General features: G+C 42.5%; 1 non-coding gene across 1 annotated transcript; it reads right to left on the bottom strand.

Moving 5' to 3' along the window:
* Positions 1–5,767: 5,767 nt before the first annotated feature.
* LOC116894892 lies at positions 5,768–5,870 on the bottom strand. The gene has a single exon (XR_004387098.1). It is a non-coding gene; the product is annotated as a U6 spliceosomal RNA (small nuclear RNA).
* Between the last annotated feature and the right edge of the window lie 5,881 nt (positions 5,871–11,751).

Below are 11,751 nucleotides of genomic sequence, written 5' to 3'. Positions count from 1 at the left end.
AGGAAGCTCAAGAAGAAGGATGACCAAAATGCAGATGCTCCTACTCCTCCTTAAAGGGGGGAAAATATTCATAGGGGGGGATATGGAAGCAAAGTTTAGAGCAGTGACTCAAGGAATGGCCATTTGGAGCCTGACACACATGTGGCATATATATATATATATATACACACACATACATACATATATATACACAGCCACCGAAACTAGATAAGATTGATGAAGCTAAAAAAATGCATGCGGAAAAGGACCGGATATAGATCTCTCCTGAGAGACACATCCAGAGCATGTCCAATACAGTGGTCAATGCTAGCAGTAAACCACTGAACTGAGAACAGGACCCCCTTAGGGGGAATTAGAGGAAGGATTGAAAGAGTTGAAGGAGCTTGAAACCCCATAAGAACAATGCCAACCAAGCAGAGCTTCCAGGGACTAAACCACTATGAAAAGACTACACATGGACTGACCCAGGGCTCCAACTGCATATGTAGCAGAGAATAGCCATGTTGGGGCCCCAGTGGAAGGGAAAGCCCTTGGTCTTGCCAAGGTTGGACCCCCAGTGCAGGGGAATATGGGGGAGGGCAATAAGGGGGATGTATAGGGGGAATACCCATATGGGGAGGGGGAGGGGAGGGGATGGGGGGGACTTATGGAAGAAAACCAGGAAGGGGAATAACCTTTGAAATGTAAGTAAAGAAATATATAATAAAAAATTAAAAAAAGAAAGAAAACAGGATGAAGAAGTGGGTTATATAAGGCTGAGTCATTTCTGCACACTGAAGGACACAGAATGGAGACATTCCATATACTGGGAGAAAATATTTGCAAACCATGCACCCAAGAAGGGCTGATAGCTAAAACATATAACAAATTCAACCCAGATGTATAAAAACAAATATCTTTATTTAAAAATGGGGAAAGGAGCTGGGTGTGCACACCTTTGATCTCATGACTCGGAGGCAGAAGCAGGATGATCTCTGAGTTTGAGGCTAGTCTACTTTATAAAGCAAGTTCAAGGCCAGCCAGGGTTACACAGTGAGGCTTACACATGCTCCATTATATTTAATATAAAAGTGTGATGATTCTCTTCATTGTCTTGATCAGATTGGGAGTCACCGAGGAGACATTTCTCTCAGTAGGTCTGTGAGGGTGTTTCCAGAGGAGTATAGTTGGAGGACGAGAAACCACCTTGAGTCTGGGCACAGCACCATCCCAGTCCAGATTTCCAGCTGAATACAAAGGGAGAAATAAGGTGTTAGAGGACCACTGTTTTTCTCTTCTTCCTCACTTAACAGCGTGACCAGCTGCTTCTCAGTCATTCTCTGTCATGAGTCTACCCACTCAAATTGTGAGTTGGCATAAACTCTGAGCTGCTTTCTGTTAGACATTTGGTCACAGCATCAGGAAAAGTAACCAGCAGTAAAACTTTATTATAACTCCTGAAACATGATCTATAACAAATTGATCAGGAGCTTGGGGAGGGGGCGTCTAGTTCTGTGGTTGACCTAGCATATATGAGTTCCCCTTGAACTCTTCAGCATAGAAATAAATACATTCATAAATCCAGTTAAATTTAACTTTTTTTTGTGAAACAGTGTTTAAGTTTGTATCCCAGACTGGCCTGAGACTTGTTATGTAGTACAGGCTGGCTTTAAACCAATAACAACCATCCACAGTGTATTGGGTATTGGGATACAGGCGTGAGCCATTACACCTGGATACACATATCTTTTGTTGTAAATTGCACACACAAGAACTTTTACTGTGATTTGCTCTTTCTTACATGTTCCACTCTAAGTTTTATTTTTTTAAAATAAGTTTGTGTGAGACTGAATTCAGGTCCTCATTCCTGAAAGCAAGTTGTTTACTGTCTACAATATTTCCCCAGCCCCACTATAGGTTTTTATAATTCATAAAACAATCACAAAATTTAGACTCTTTTGGACAATGTTAAGAAAAGAAAAACATAATCCACAAACTCGAAGGCAATGTTTACAAAATACCTAGTGATAAAGGACTTTTTGGAATAATAAAAGGCTCTAAATTCAATTGAATTGACAATTAAATTTAATATAAAGAGGCCAGGCAGTGGTGGCACCTGTGCCTTTAGTCCCATCACTTGGAAGGCAGGGGCAGTGACTTTCTGTGAGTTGAAGGCCAGCCCGGTCTACAGAGTGAGTTCCAGGACAATCAGGGCTGGACAGAAAAACAAACAAAAACCATGTAAAGATTTGAATAGACATTTCATCAAAGAAGATACATAGAACTTGGAAGGTGCTTAACCTTATTGCTCATTGGGAAGATGGGAAACTAAACAGTAATGAGATAGCACTGTGTAAGAATTATAATCCTCTGTGGCTTGCCTTACTGCTGATGGTATGTTGATGTCCAGGGGCTGGGCTGCCACTGGGAACCATATTGGTGTCTGTGACCCACGTTGCCCAGAGGCCATGTTGATGTTTTTGGCCTGTGCTGCCACAGAGGGCTGTGAGGTTGTCCATGGTTTGTACTACCGCCAGAGACTATGTGGATACCCTTGGGCTGTGCTGTTGCCAGATCCTATGTGTAAGTCTATGATCTGCATTTCCCCCTGACTGTAAAAATCGAAGAAGCTACCTTTGCAGTGGTGTTATCGATGACTGAAGAGTCACAGTTGAGAAAGAGGGACATGGAAGGCTTCTGTGACAACCTCTAACACCCTATCCCCAAAAGTTACAACCTAGACAGGAAGTCAACTAAGAAAACTCTTACAAATTGTGATGAGGATGCTGAAGTGTAGTTCTCCATTGTTGATGGCTTCTGGCAGGGGTGTGGGTGGCGAGAACTCTTTAAGAGGTTGGCCTCTGGGAATTTGACCCTGCTCTAGTGAGTATATGACCAACACAAATTGAAATTCTTTCTTCTTCATTTTTTTGTGGGGGTGGGGTCACAAGAGTTGGGGAGCAGACCTGGGAGAATCTGGGAAGTGAGTTTGATCAGGGTGCATGATGTGAAATTCCTAAGTAATCAATAAAAATATTATGTTGGAAAAAAAGAACTAGGATCCCATGAAATAAAAACTGACAACAAATCAAATGCTGAGAAAGATTGGGGTTCCCCAAACACATACATTCTCAGTATGAATTAAGGTGATATAGATGCTTTGAAAAATGGGAAGTGTTCTTGTAAGCAAATATACATTTCACATTTGACCTAGAAATGTCACTGTTAACTTGCTCAAGAGATGAGAATTCACGTTCATACAAAACACTCATGTAAAGCACCACGACACCATCATTCATGTGCCAAAGACTGACAGGAACAGCCTAGATCCCCTCTGACTGGTACACAGCTGTGGTGCTGACACACAGTTATGGTACATCTTCGTCATGAATTACCACACAGCAATAGAAAGGGTATTTACTGAGTGGCAAGCACATTAAGTACAAGAAGTCAGATGCAAAAGACCGTGTTGTATGATTCCATTTACACGATACCCTGGAGAAGGCAAGCCTGCCAGCACAGAAGACACAGAAGGGACTGCTGTAGCCTGGACTCGCATGTTGATTACCAAGAGGCAAAGGAGTTTTCTAAGTTTTGATACTTATGGTGGAGGTCACACACTTGCATACAATTGTCAAAATTCATCCTACCCTGAAGACGGCAAGTTATCATTGAAAACACAGAGCTGAAAACAGCACCTGTTCTTGTGGTTTTCTTGGGGTGTCCCCTTGCTTCTTTCTTTCTCATAGATGCGACACTATCAGGAAATGTCATCTTTTCTTACAGATTACCACAGCAGACTGTACAAAGTATCTCAGGACTCTCAGATATACTTAGTTAAGGGTGGGTGCTAGCACTAGGAGGCAGCAGAGTGTCGGTGATGTAAGACTGCCAGGTTTAAAACCTCCTTTAGCAGTGGAAACTTGAGGTGCCTTGGGGAATGCTGCAGGAAAAAGGTGGGGATAAGAGAAACAATTGCACCAGGGTCCCGAGGATTGAAAGAAAGGACACATGTAAGACACTCAGCACAGTGCCTGGCACCAAGTACATGCTGTCATTGTTTTAAGTGACAGGTACTACCCACGCAGGGGCGTGGGAAGGGACTCTCTTGGATGAGTAGGCTGTGACCTACATCTAGGATTCTATGAGGCAGAAATAAGTCTTTTCCACATGTTTTGTTTCCTGAGTTCTTCCTAGATGCTTCACAATGGACTGGGTAAGCGTCACACTATGAAATAGATGATGAGCATGCATGCATGTGTGCCTGCATGTGATAGGCATGGATGACAAAGGGAAAGGATTTTATTTTGGGTCACAAGAATCTGATAATTTGTTCTATACAGTTCTTAAAATACCACCATCTTCCCTTGTAAACGTTGCCACCGTAATGTGCTAATTTGGAAGTAGTTCTTTCTCATTCTGTGGGTGTTGTGGAACTCTGAAATAGTGAAGACACTTTCCCACTTCTCCTATGGATTGTCTGAGAACAGATACATTTATATTAGAGTGAGGAAATGGTTAAGGGTTTATGATTCTCTAATGAAAGCAAGCACATGACTGTCAAGAATTGTTTTCTTAATTACCTTTTTGTGCGGATGTGTGTACATGTGTGTGAGGGTGCACATGGATGTGTTTGTGTATGTATGGTAGCCAGGGGTCAGTATTGTCTTCTTCTCTTACTTTCCATTTGTCTGTCTGTCTGTCTGTCTGTCTGTCTGTCTATCTATCTATCTATCTATCTATCTATCTATCTATCTACCTATCTAATCTACCTACATACCTACCTACCTACCTACCTACCTACCTACCTACCTACCTACCTACCTACCTACCATCATCTATTTTTGACACAGAATCCTTCACTGAACCTGGAACCTAACTGTTGGGTAAACCTCCAGTATCTTCTGCTTCCCTGGAGCTGATCACAGACATGTACTGCTGTGACTGGCTTTTTATGTGTGTCCTAAGGCTCAAACTCAGATCCTTATACATGTAAGGCGAACTGAGCCATATCCAAGCCCCTCATTGCCATTTATACAAATAAAACTGCCAGTTATTTAAATGAAGTAACTAGACTTTAGGTCTCCTGGGTCCTGGTGCAAACGCTGATTTGTTTTTGATAACAAAGATGTTATAGGGCTGGGTGTATGGTGTGGAGTAGGGAAGATGACAGATGAATGGGTAAACAATGTGTTTGAATTTTACTCAGCCTTAGGCATGACATTCTGTCACACGCTACAGTACAGATGAAGTATAAGTACACTATACTGAGCAAAATGCCAGCTATAGAAGAACACTTTGATATCACTTATGTGAGACACTTGGAGTCAAATTCCTAGACACAGAGAGCAGAATGTCAGTTGTCAAGGTGTGAGGGGAGGAGAGATGACAAGTGACATTTAGATAGTTTTTGTTTGAGAATACGAAAAGTTGTAGTGATATGGATTGTGGTAATGGTGATAAATGCAAGTGTTCTCTCTTTTTAAAAACCTTTATTTTGTTTGTGTGCATGTCTGTGTCTTAGATCTGTATATATACTATGATGCACTTGTGAAGGTCAGCGAACGACTAGCAGAAGTCTGTTCTCCTTTTACCCACATGGTAGAAGTAGGCTAAACCCAGAAGGCTGGGCTTGGGGGCAAGCAGTTACCAGCTGAGCCATCTCTGGGGCCTGAAACAACAACAACAACAACAACAACAACAACAACAACAACAACAATAACAACAAACTTCTGCCTGGTCCTTGTTCTCCCCTGTCAAAGTGACCATATACCTGCTCCTTAAGGTTAAAGATATGGGACACTCTATAGAATTTCATGTTATTCTTGAGCAGGGAGCTTGTTAATCCTTTCTGTCTGCTTCCAATTTTAGTGTATGTGCTGAAAAAGTACTCTTTTAAAAATTGTTTATTTATCATAATATATAAGTACACTGCATGTAGCCGTCTTCAGATGCATCGGAAGAGGGTATCAGATCTCATTACAGATGGTTGTGAGCCACCATGTGGTGGCTGGGATTTGAACTCAGGACCTCTGAAAGAACAGCTAGTGCTCTTAACCACTGAGCCAACTCTCCAGCCCCCGAAAAGTACTCTTTACTTCAGTAGAAGAGAGGTCTGGACATAGTAGCTCATGCCTATAATCCAGTATTTAAAAGACTGAGACAGAAGAATCCCCACCATGAGTTCAAGGCCAGCCTAGAGGTGCTGCAAAGTAAAACCTTGTCTCAAAGATATCCTAAAGACTTTTTCAGAAAAATACTACAGCTGTTAAATATAACCACAAAAGTAACAGGACACAAAATTAACACACAAAACCCAATAGCCTTTATAGGTACAAACAACAAACACTGAGAAAAGAAGCCAAGGGAAGAATTGAACACACTCTGAAACATCTCAAACTCTTACCAAAGGCTTCAACACTGAGATGGGCATGTAGTTAACTTAGCATGTTTAGGATGTGGGGCTCAATGCCCACTGTCTCGAGCTTAGAAAGCTAATAAACTAAGAACGGAACAACTCCACAGCTGTGCTCAACATTGACTTCATCTACCTTATGACCTTGTATGAAGCAAAGAACTTTTGACAAGGAGCACCTTAACCAGAGAGGAAAAGAGTAAGAAGTTTCTTGCTCTTTGATTGATTTTTTAAAAAAGAGACACTGCCTTGTTATGTAGCTCGCCCATCCTAGAACTCACTATATAGTCCATCTGGCCTTTGCCTCATAGTCTTCTCCCTCAGTCTCTAAAGTGGTGGGGATACAGGCATGCACCGTCATTTCTGGTTTGATTGCCCAAGTATTCTCTTTCATCAAAATGTTCTGGTTTGTAGTGGTTTTAATTTTCTGATTCTCCAATTCACTTTCTTTGTCTCTCTCTCTCTCTCCCTCCTCTGTCTCTGTCTCTGTCTCTGTGTCTCTGTCTGTCTGTCTGTCTGCTCTCCTCCCTGGTGGGCTCTCTCTCTCTCTCTCTCTCTCTCTCTCTCTCTCTCTCTCTCTTTCTCTCTCTCTCTCTCTCTCTCTCTCTGAAGACAGCATCTCATGTAGGCCATCTCAAACTTGCTGTGTAGCTAAGGACTACACTAAATTTTGTGGGTATGGTTGCAGGGTTTGCACATGTTTGTGGAGGTTGGGGACAGCCTTGGGTGTTATTCAGACACAGGTGTTGTTGGTCTTTTTGTTTTGTTTCTTTTTTTTTTTTTTAAAGATGTGGCCACAAACTGATGTGGAACCAGAGTCTCTGTCTTTCCAGTGATGAGTTTATGAGCATTTTTTAAAATGTGGGTTCTGGGGATCAGACTTACGGTCTCACAATTGCAAGGAAAACACTCAGTATCTTCTCAGTCTGACCATGAACTCCTTATCCTCTTGCCTTCCTTTTTTGAGTGCTGGGATTACAGCTGTGCACTACCATGTCCTGTTTATGCAGTACTGAGGCGCTAAACCAGGACTTCATGTATGCTGGGCAAGCACTGAGCTACATCCCTAGCTATGCTCAGTTTATATTGAGGATCGCACCTTGCACTTCATGCGTGCTCATCAAGCACTGTATCAGTTGAGTTACAACTCAAACTAAGCTTCCTCCCCAGGCCCCATTCTCCCTCAGCTCCACAGTGAGTTGTACTCACATCAAATATGAGGAAGATCCTAAGCATAATTATAAAATAAGCCCAGATTATATGTGGCTATTTAAAAAGTGAATCACAGTTTTCTCCAGAGGAGAGAGATGGTTCTGTCTGATTTCTGGGTTGGTGGATTGCCCAAGTACCCTCTTTCATCAAAGTGTTCTTCCCTATTTCTGACCACTTTGTAGTTGTGCAAAAACAGAACAGTGGCCTCTTTCATGCAGGCATATGGCCAGTCAGCTGCACGGTATACAAACTTGTCTAGATAACTTTGTTTGTGTATGTGCATATTTGCTCCTCTAGAAAATATTTAGACTTTAAAAATCTTTTAAAAGCATTCTCATGGTACAGGGCAACGTTTTTATGTTTCATATAAAACAGAGGTTTGAATGTTTTATAGTCACAAAATAAGGTTTTATAGTTTCAAAATAAGTGTATTAAAATGAGGTGTCATAAAGTTATATTGTGGATGGAGAGGGAGCAATCACTCATAGGACCAAACCCACATGTGTACAGGAGAGAGCAATTAAGAGACCAAGCATAAGGGTTGCTTTGAAAGTGCATTGAAAGCAAGATCAAAGAGCTCTGAACCTTTGAAAATGCCCCCAGAAACAATGAGAACAAGAGCTTTCTCCTTTTATCAGACTTCTGACTCATAAACTCACTGGAAAGGTCCATATTTATTGTGTGTGCACATATGCGCGTGTAAGCCACATGTATCCCTTCAAGCTTATCATCTTGAGCTACATAGTGAGCCATATCCAAAGACCAAGGGCTGGGGATATGGTCAGTAGTAGAGCACTTGCATGGTATGCACAGGGCTCTGAATTTCACCTCATGCACTGCCAAAAGCAAAAATCTCAGAAGCAGTCTCACACAATATGGTGTAAGTACAGATGTGATCTTCCTGTACTCTTGATCTTGTACTCTTGATCTTCCTGCTTCTACCTTCCAAGTACTAGGATTACAAGCTTGTACCGCAATGCCTAGCTCCGTCTGAGATTAAAACAAAAAACTGCATACAGTGAAATAAGCTTGAAGGAATACATATGCTCTCTCTCCTCTCCTCCTCTCCTCTCCCCTCCCTCCCTCTCCTCCTCCTCCTCCTCCTCCTCCTCCTCCTCCTCCTCCTCCTCCTCCTCCTCCTCTCTCCTCCTCTCTCCTCTCTCTCTCTCTCTCTCTCTCTCTCTCTCTCTCTCTCTCTCTCTCTCCCAGGCACACACATGCACATACACACTGGACCTTTCAAGTGGCTAAGTTGAAAGTGATGGCTGCTCATCCCTGGGATTGCCTCAGTACCTTGTCCAAGGACAGTGGGGTTGATTTTTCACATGCTTCAACAATATTCATCACTATCATTAGATTGCCGACTGAATGTAGGGCATGATGCTAAACTTAATAGTTTTCTTCAAAATTCTATGGCCATGATTACTCACATTCTAAAAGATTGTGGGAAACACCCCATTTCTATTGTGTTATTATTTCAACTTGGGCAACTTGGCAGCTTACAGGATGTCTAAGGGAGGGCCACAAAGCCATATTTCTTTAGAGCAGCTTTCCCTGATGAGTCCTGCTTCTTTCTGCCACTTAGACTATGTTTTCCTAAAGCTAACAAGATACAGTTCAATTTTAGTGCTCAACATTTCATAATTATCATTTATTTCATGGTTACTATTTGGTTTCACCTCCACACTAGACAGAAAGCTTGTGGGATGTGAATTTCTAAGCTTGTTAGAAGTTCTAGTCCTCCAGTCCAGGGCCTGACATGCTACTGTACTCAACAAATATTACTGTGTGGAAATTTCCTTTCTTTGTACCTTCTACTGATAGTGCTAATGTAAACTGAGGTAGTATCAGATTGTCATTTGGGGTGGGGGAGCTGTACCATTTTAGAATGTTCTGGAAGTAGGTGAACCATCCTCCCTGATATAGAGGCAAATGATGAATTAGGTGGGAAAATTTATACAAGCTAGAGAGCAGGAGACTTCCTCACTGAAGAGAAATGTATTACTCAAGTTTGCTGACTGAATTTGTGATGTTGTTTGAATGTTTTATGGTTTTGAATTTTGTATTTTTCACCCTCTTCCCTCATCTTCATCCCCCTAGGACAAGATATCATAAAATTAGATATTAGTTACGGTCTTCCATCCATCATAGCAGAGAAGATACGGTGGCATCCCATGAGGCAGTGACTGGCTGTTCACAGTGTGGCTGACCAGGAAACAGAGAACTAGACCTAAATCAGGGCTGGGCTCTAACCTTCAGAGACTGCCTCTGATTATACTTTTGCCAGCCAGGCCCCATCTCCCAAAGGCATAGTTATCATCCCCAGTACTCCCAAATCCCTATCACAGATAGCATCCTCAACTAGAACAAGCATTCAGCACACTGGCACAGCTATGGGAGCATCCCAGATGTATCAGTCAAAAGAAATGATCATTCTAGGTCTTAGGAAAATAATTCATGAAGAGACCGAGACTACACTAGGGCCCTCACAGATATGTGAGTATTATTTTATAGCCAATAAGGATTTCAGGTCATCTGGTTATCGCAAACTGTAAAATTGGTCAGCTATAGGCAAGGAAAGTGTATCTGAGAGAAGGATGACTCATCCAAGCTAAAGAGCATAGCAGGGCCAGTTCTTTGCATGTGTTGACGTGTTATAATAAGCCTTTCATATTTGAAAGAGACAGACATGGAGAGGCCAAGTGATTTGCCTCAAATCACACAAGCAAGGAGACACACCTAGGCACCATGTAGTGTCTCAGGAGCACAGATGCTAGGGCGGTGCCACGGCCTGAGTGAGCAGGCCTGGGAGGTCTCCAGTGACTCACACTTCGTCATTTCTGTTTGCTACTGTAGGCCTTCAGGTGTTTAGACTGCTGTTTTGCTTTAAATTAGATTTTGTGGGTATGAGTGTTTTGCCTGCATGCAGGTGTGTGTACCCTTTGGTGCTGGTCAGGAGAGGGTGTCAGTTTCCCTAAAATGGATTTATAGATGCTTGTGAGCCACCATGTGGATTCTGGAAATCACACCCAGATCCTTTGGAAGAGCTGCAAATGCTCTTGACCACTGGGTCCTCTCTCTAGCCCCAGCTGCTATTAAAAACCAAACCAAACCAACCAAACAACGAAACAAAAGACAACCTGTTTTCAGTTTCACCTTGACTTTGAATTTAACTGAGATCAGAATGATTCCACTGCAAATGACTAAAGTTTCTAGAAAATAAATAACCTGCCACATTTACTAATGAAGGGAAAGTTTGAGTACCATGTTAGTCATGGCCCCACTCTTGTGATAAAAGATTGAGGAAACAATCTTTTATCAGATCGTTTACAGATTCCTTAACAGAGGAGAAGGTTGTTTTAATCCCTGGGCACTTAGTTCTGTTGCCTTGTGGCAAGAATACCATGGTGGGGAGTATGGAGAGCAAAATTTCTCACCTAATCATGATCAGGGAGAGAGGTTGGAGAGGCAGAAAGAAGGGGAGAGAGAGGAGGGGAGGGAAAGAGGGAGGGTGGGAGAAAGAGAAGAAAGAAGGGGAGAAATGCACACTCACACCCTGCTCCCACATTCTCACACACAAAGCACACTACCGGCCTAATTTCCTTCCATGCCTCCTCTCTTAAAGGTTCTACTGCCTCCCAGTAACACCACAGGGTAGTGGTCAACCCTTTTTCACATGGACCTTAGTGTAGGCATACATTTTTTTTGCAACCTACTTTTAATAAGGGTTCAACCTCTCCTCTAGCCCACCACCCAGCAAAGGCAGTGGAAGAGAAAAGTTATTAGGATATGGGGAAGTGGACTAATTCAGCAATAGTTCTTTGGGGACGAGCTCGATCATCTTCTTTCTTAGCAGTTCAGTCCCATAGCAAACACCAAATATGACTCAGTCCCTGCAGACCAGTCTTTAGGCAGGCAGATAGCACACCGGAACTGGCAGCTATAGACCAGTCCTTTTGGCCGGCAGACACCAGGCATGAACCAGCAGCTGTAGTTCAATCCTGAAGAAACCGCTAGGCTTGCCAACAAGCCTGAGGCAAGGCCCCAAAAGTGGCAAACTACTGCAAGAACCTCAGGGGCAGTTCTTCGGCAAGTTACTCTCAATAGCGCCATCACCACAAGTTGAGCTCAACAATGCTGTGTAA

Source organism: Rattus rattus, chromosome 2 (genome assembly GCF_011064425.1).
Source record: "Rattus rattus isolate New Zealand chromosome 2, Rrattus_CSIRO_v1, whole genome shotgun sequence".
NCBI classification, from domain to species: Eukaryota; Metazoa; Chordata; class Mammalia; order Rodentia; family Muridae; genus Rattus; species Rattus rattus.
This window is presented reverse-complemented; position numbering and strand designations above follow the sequence as displayed.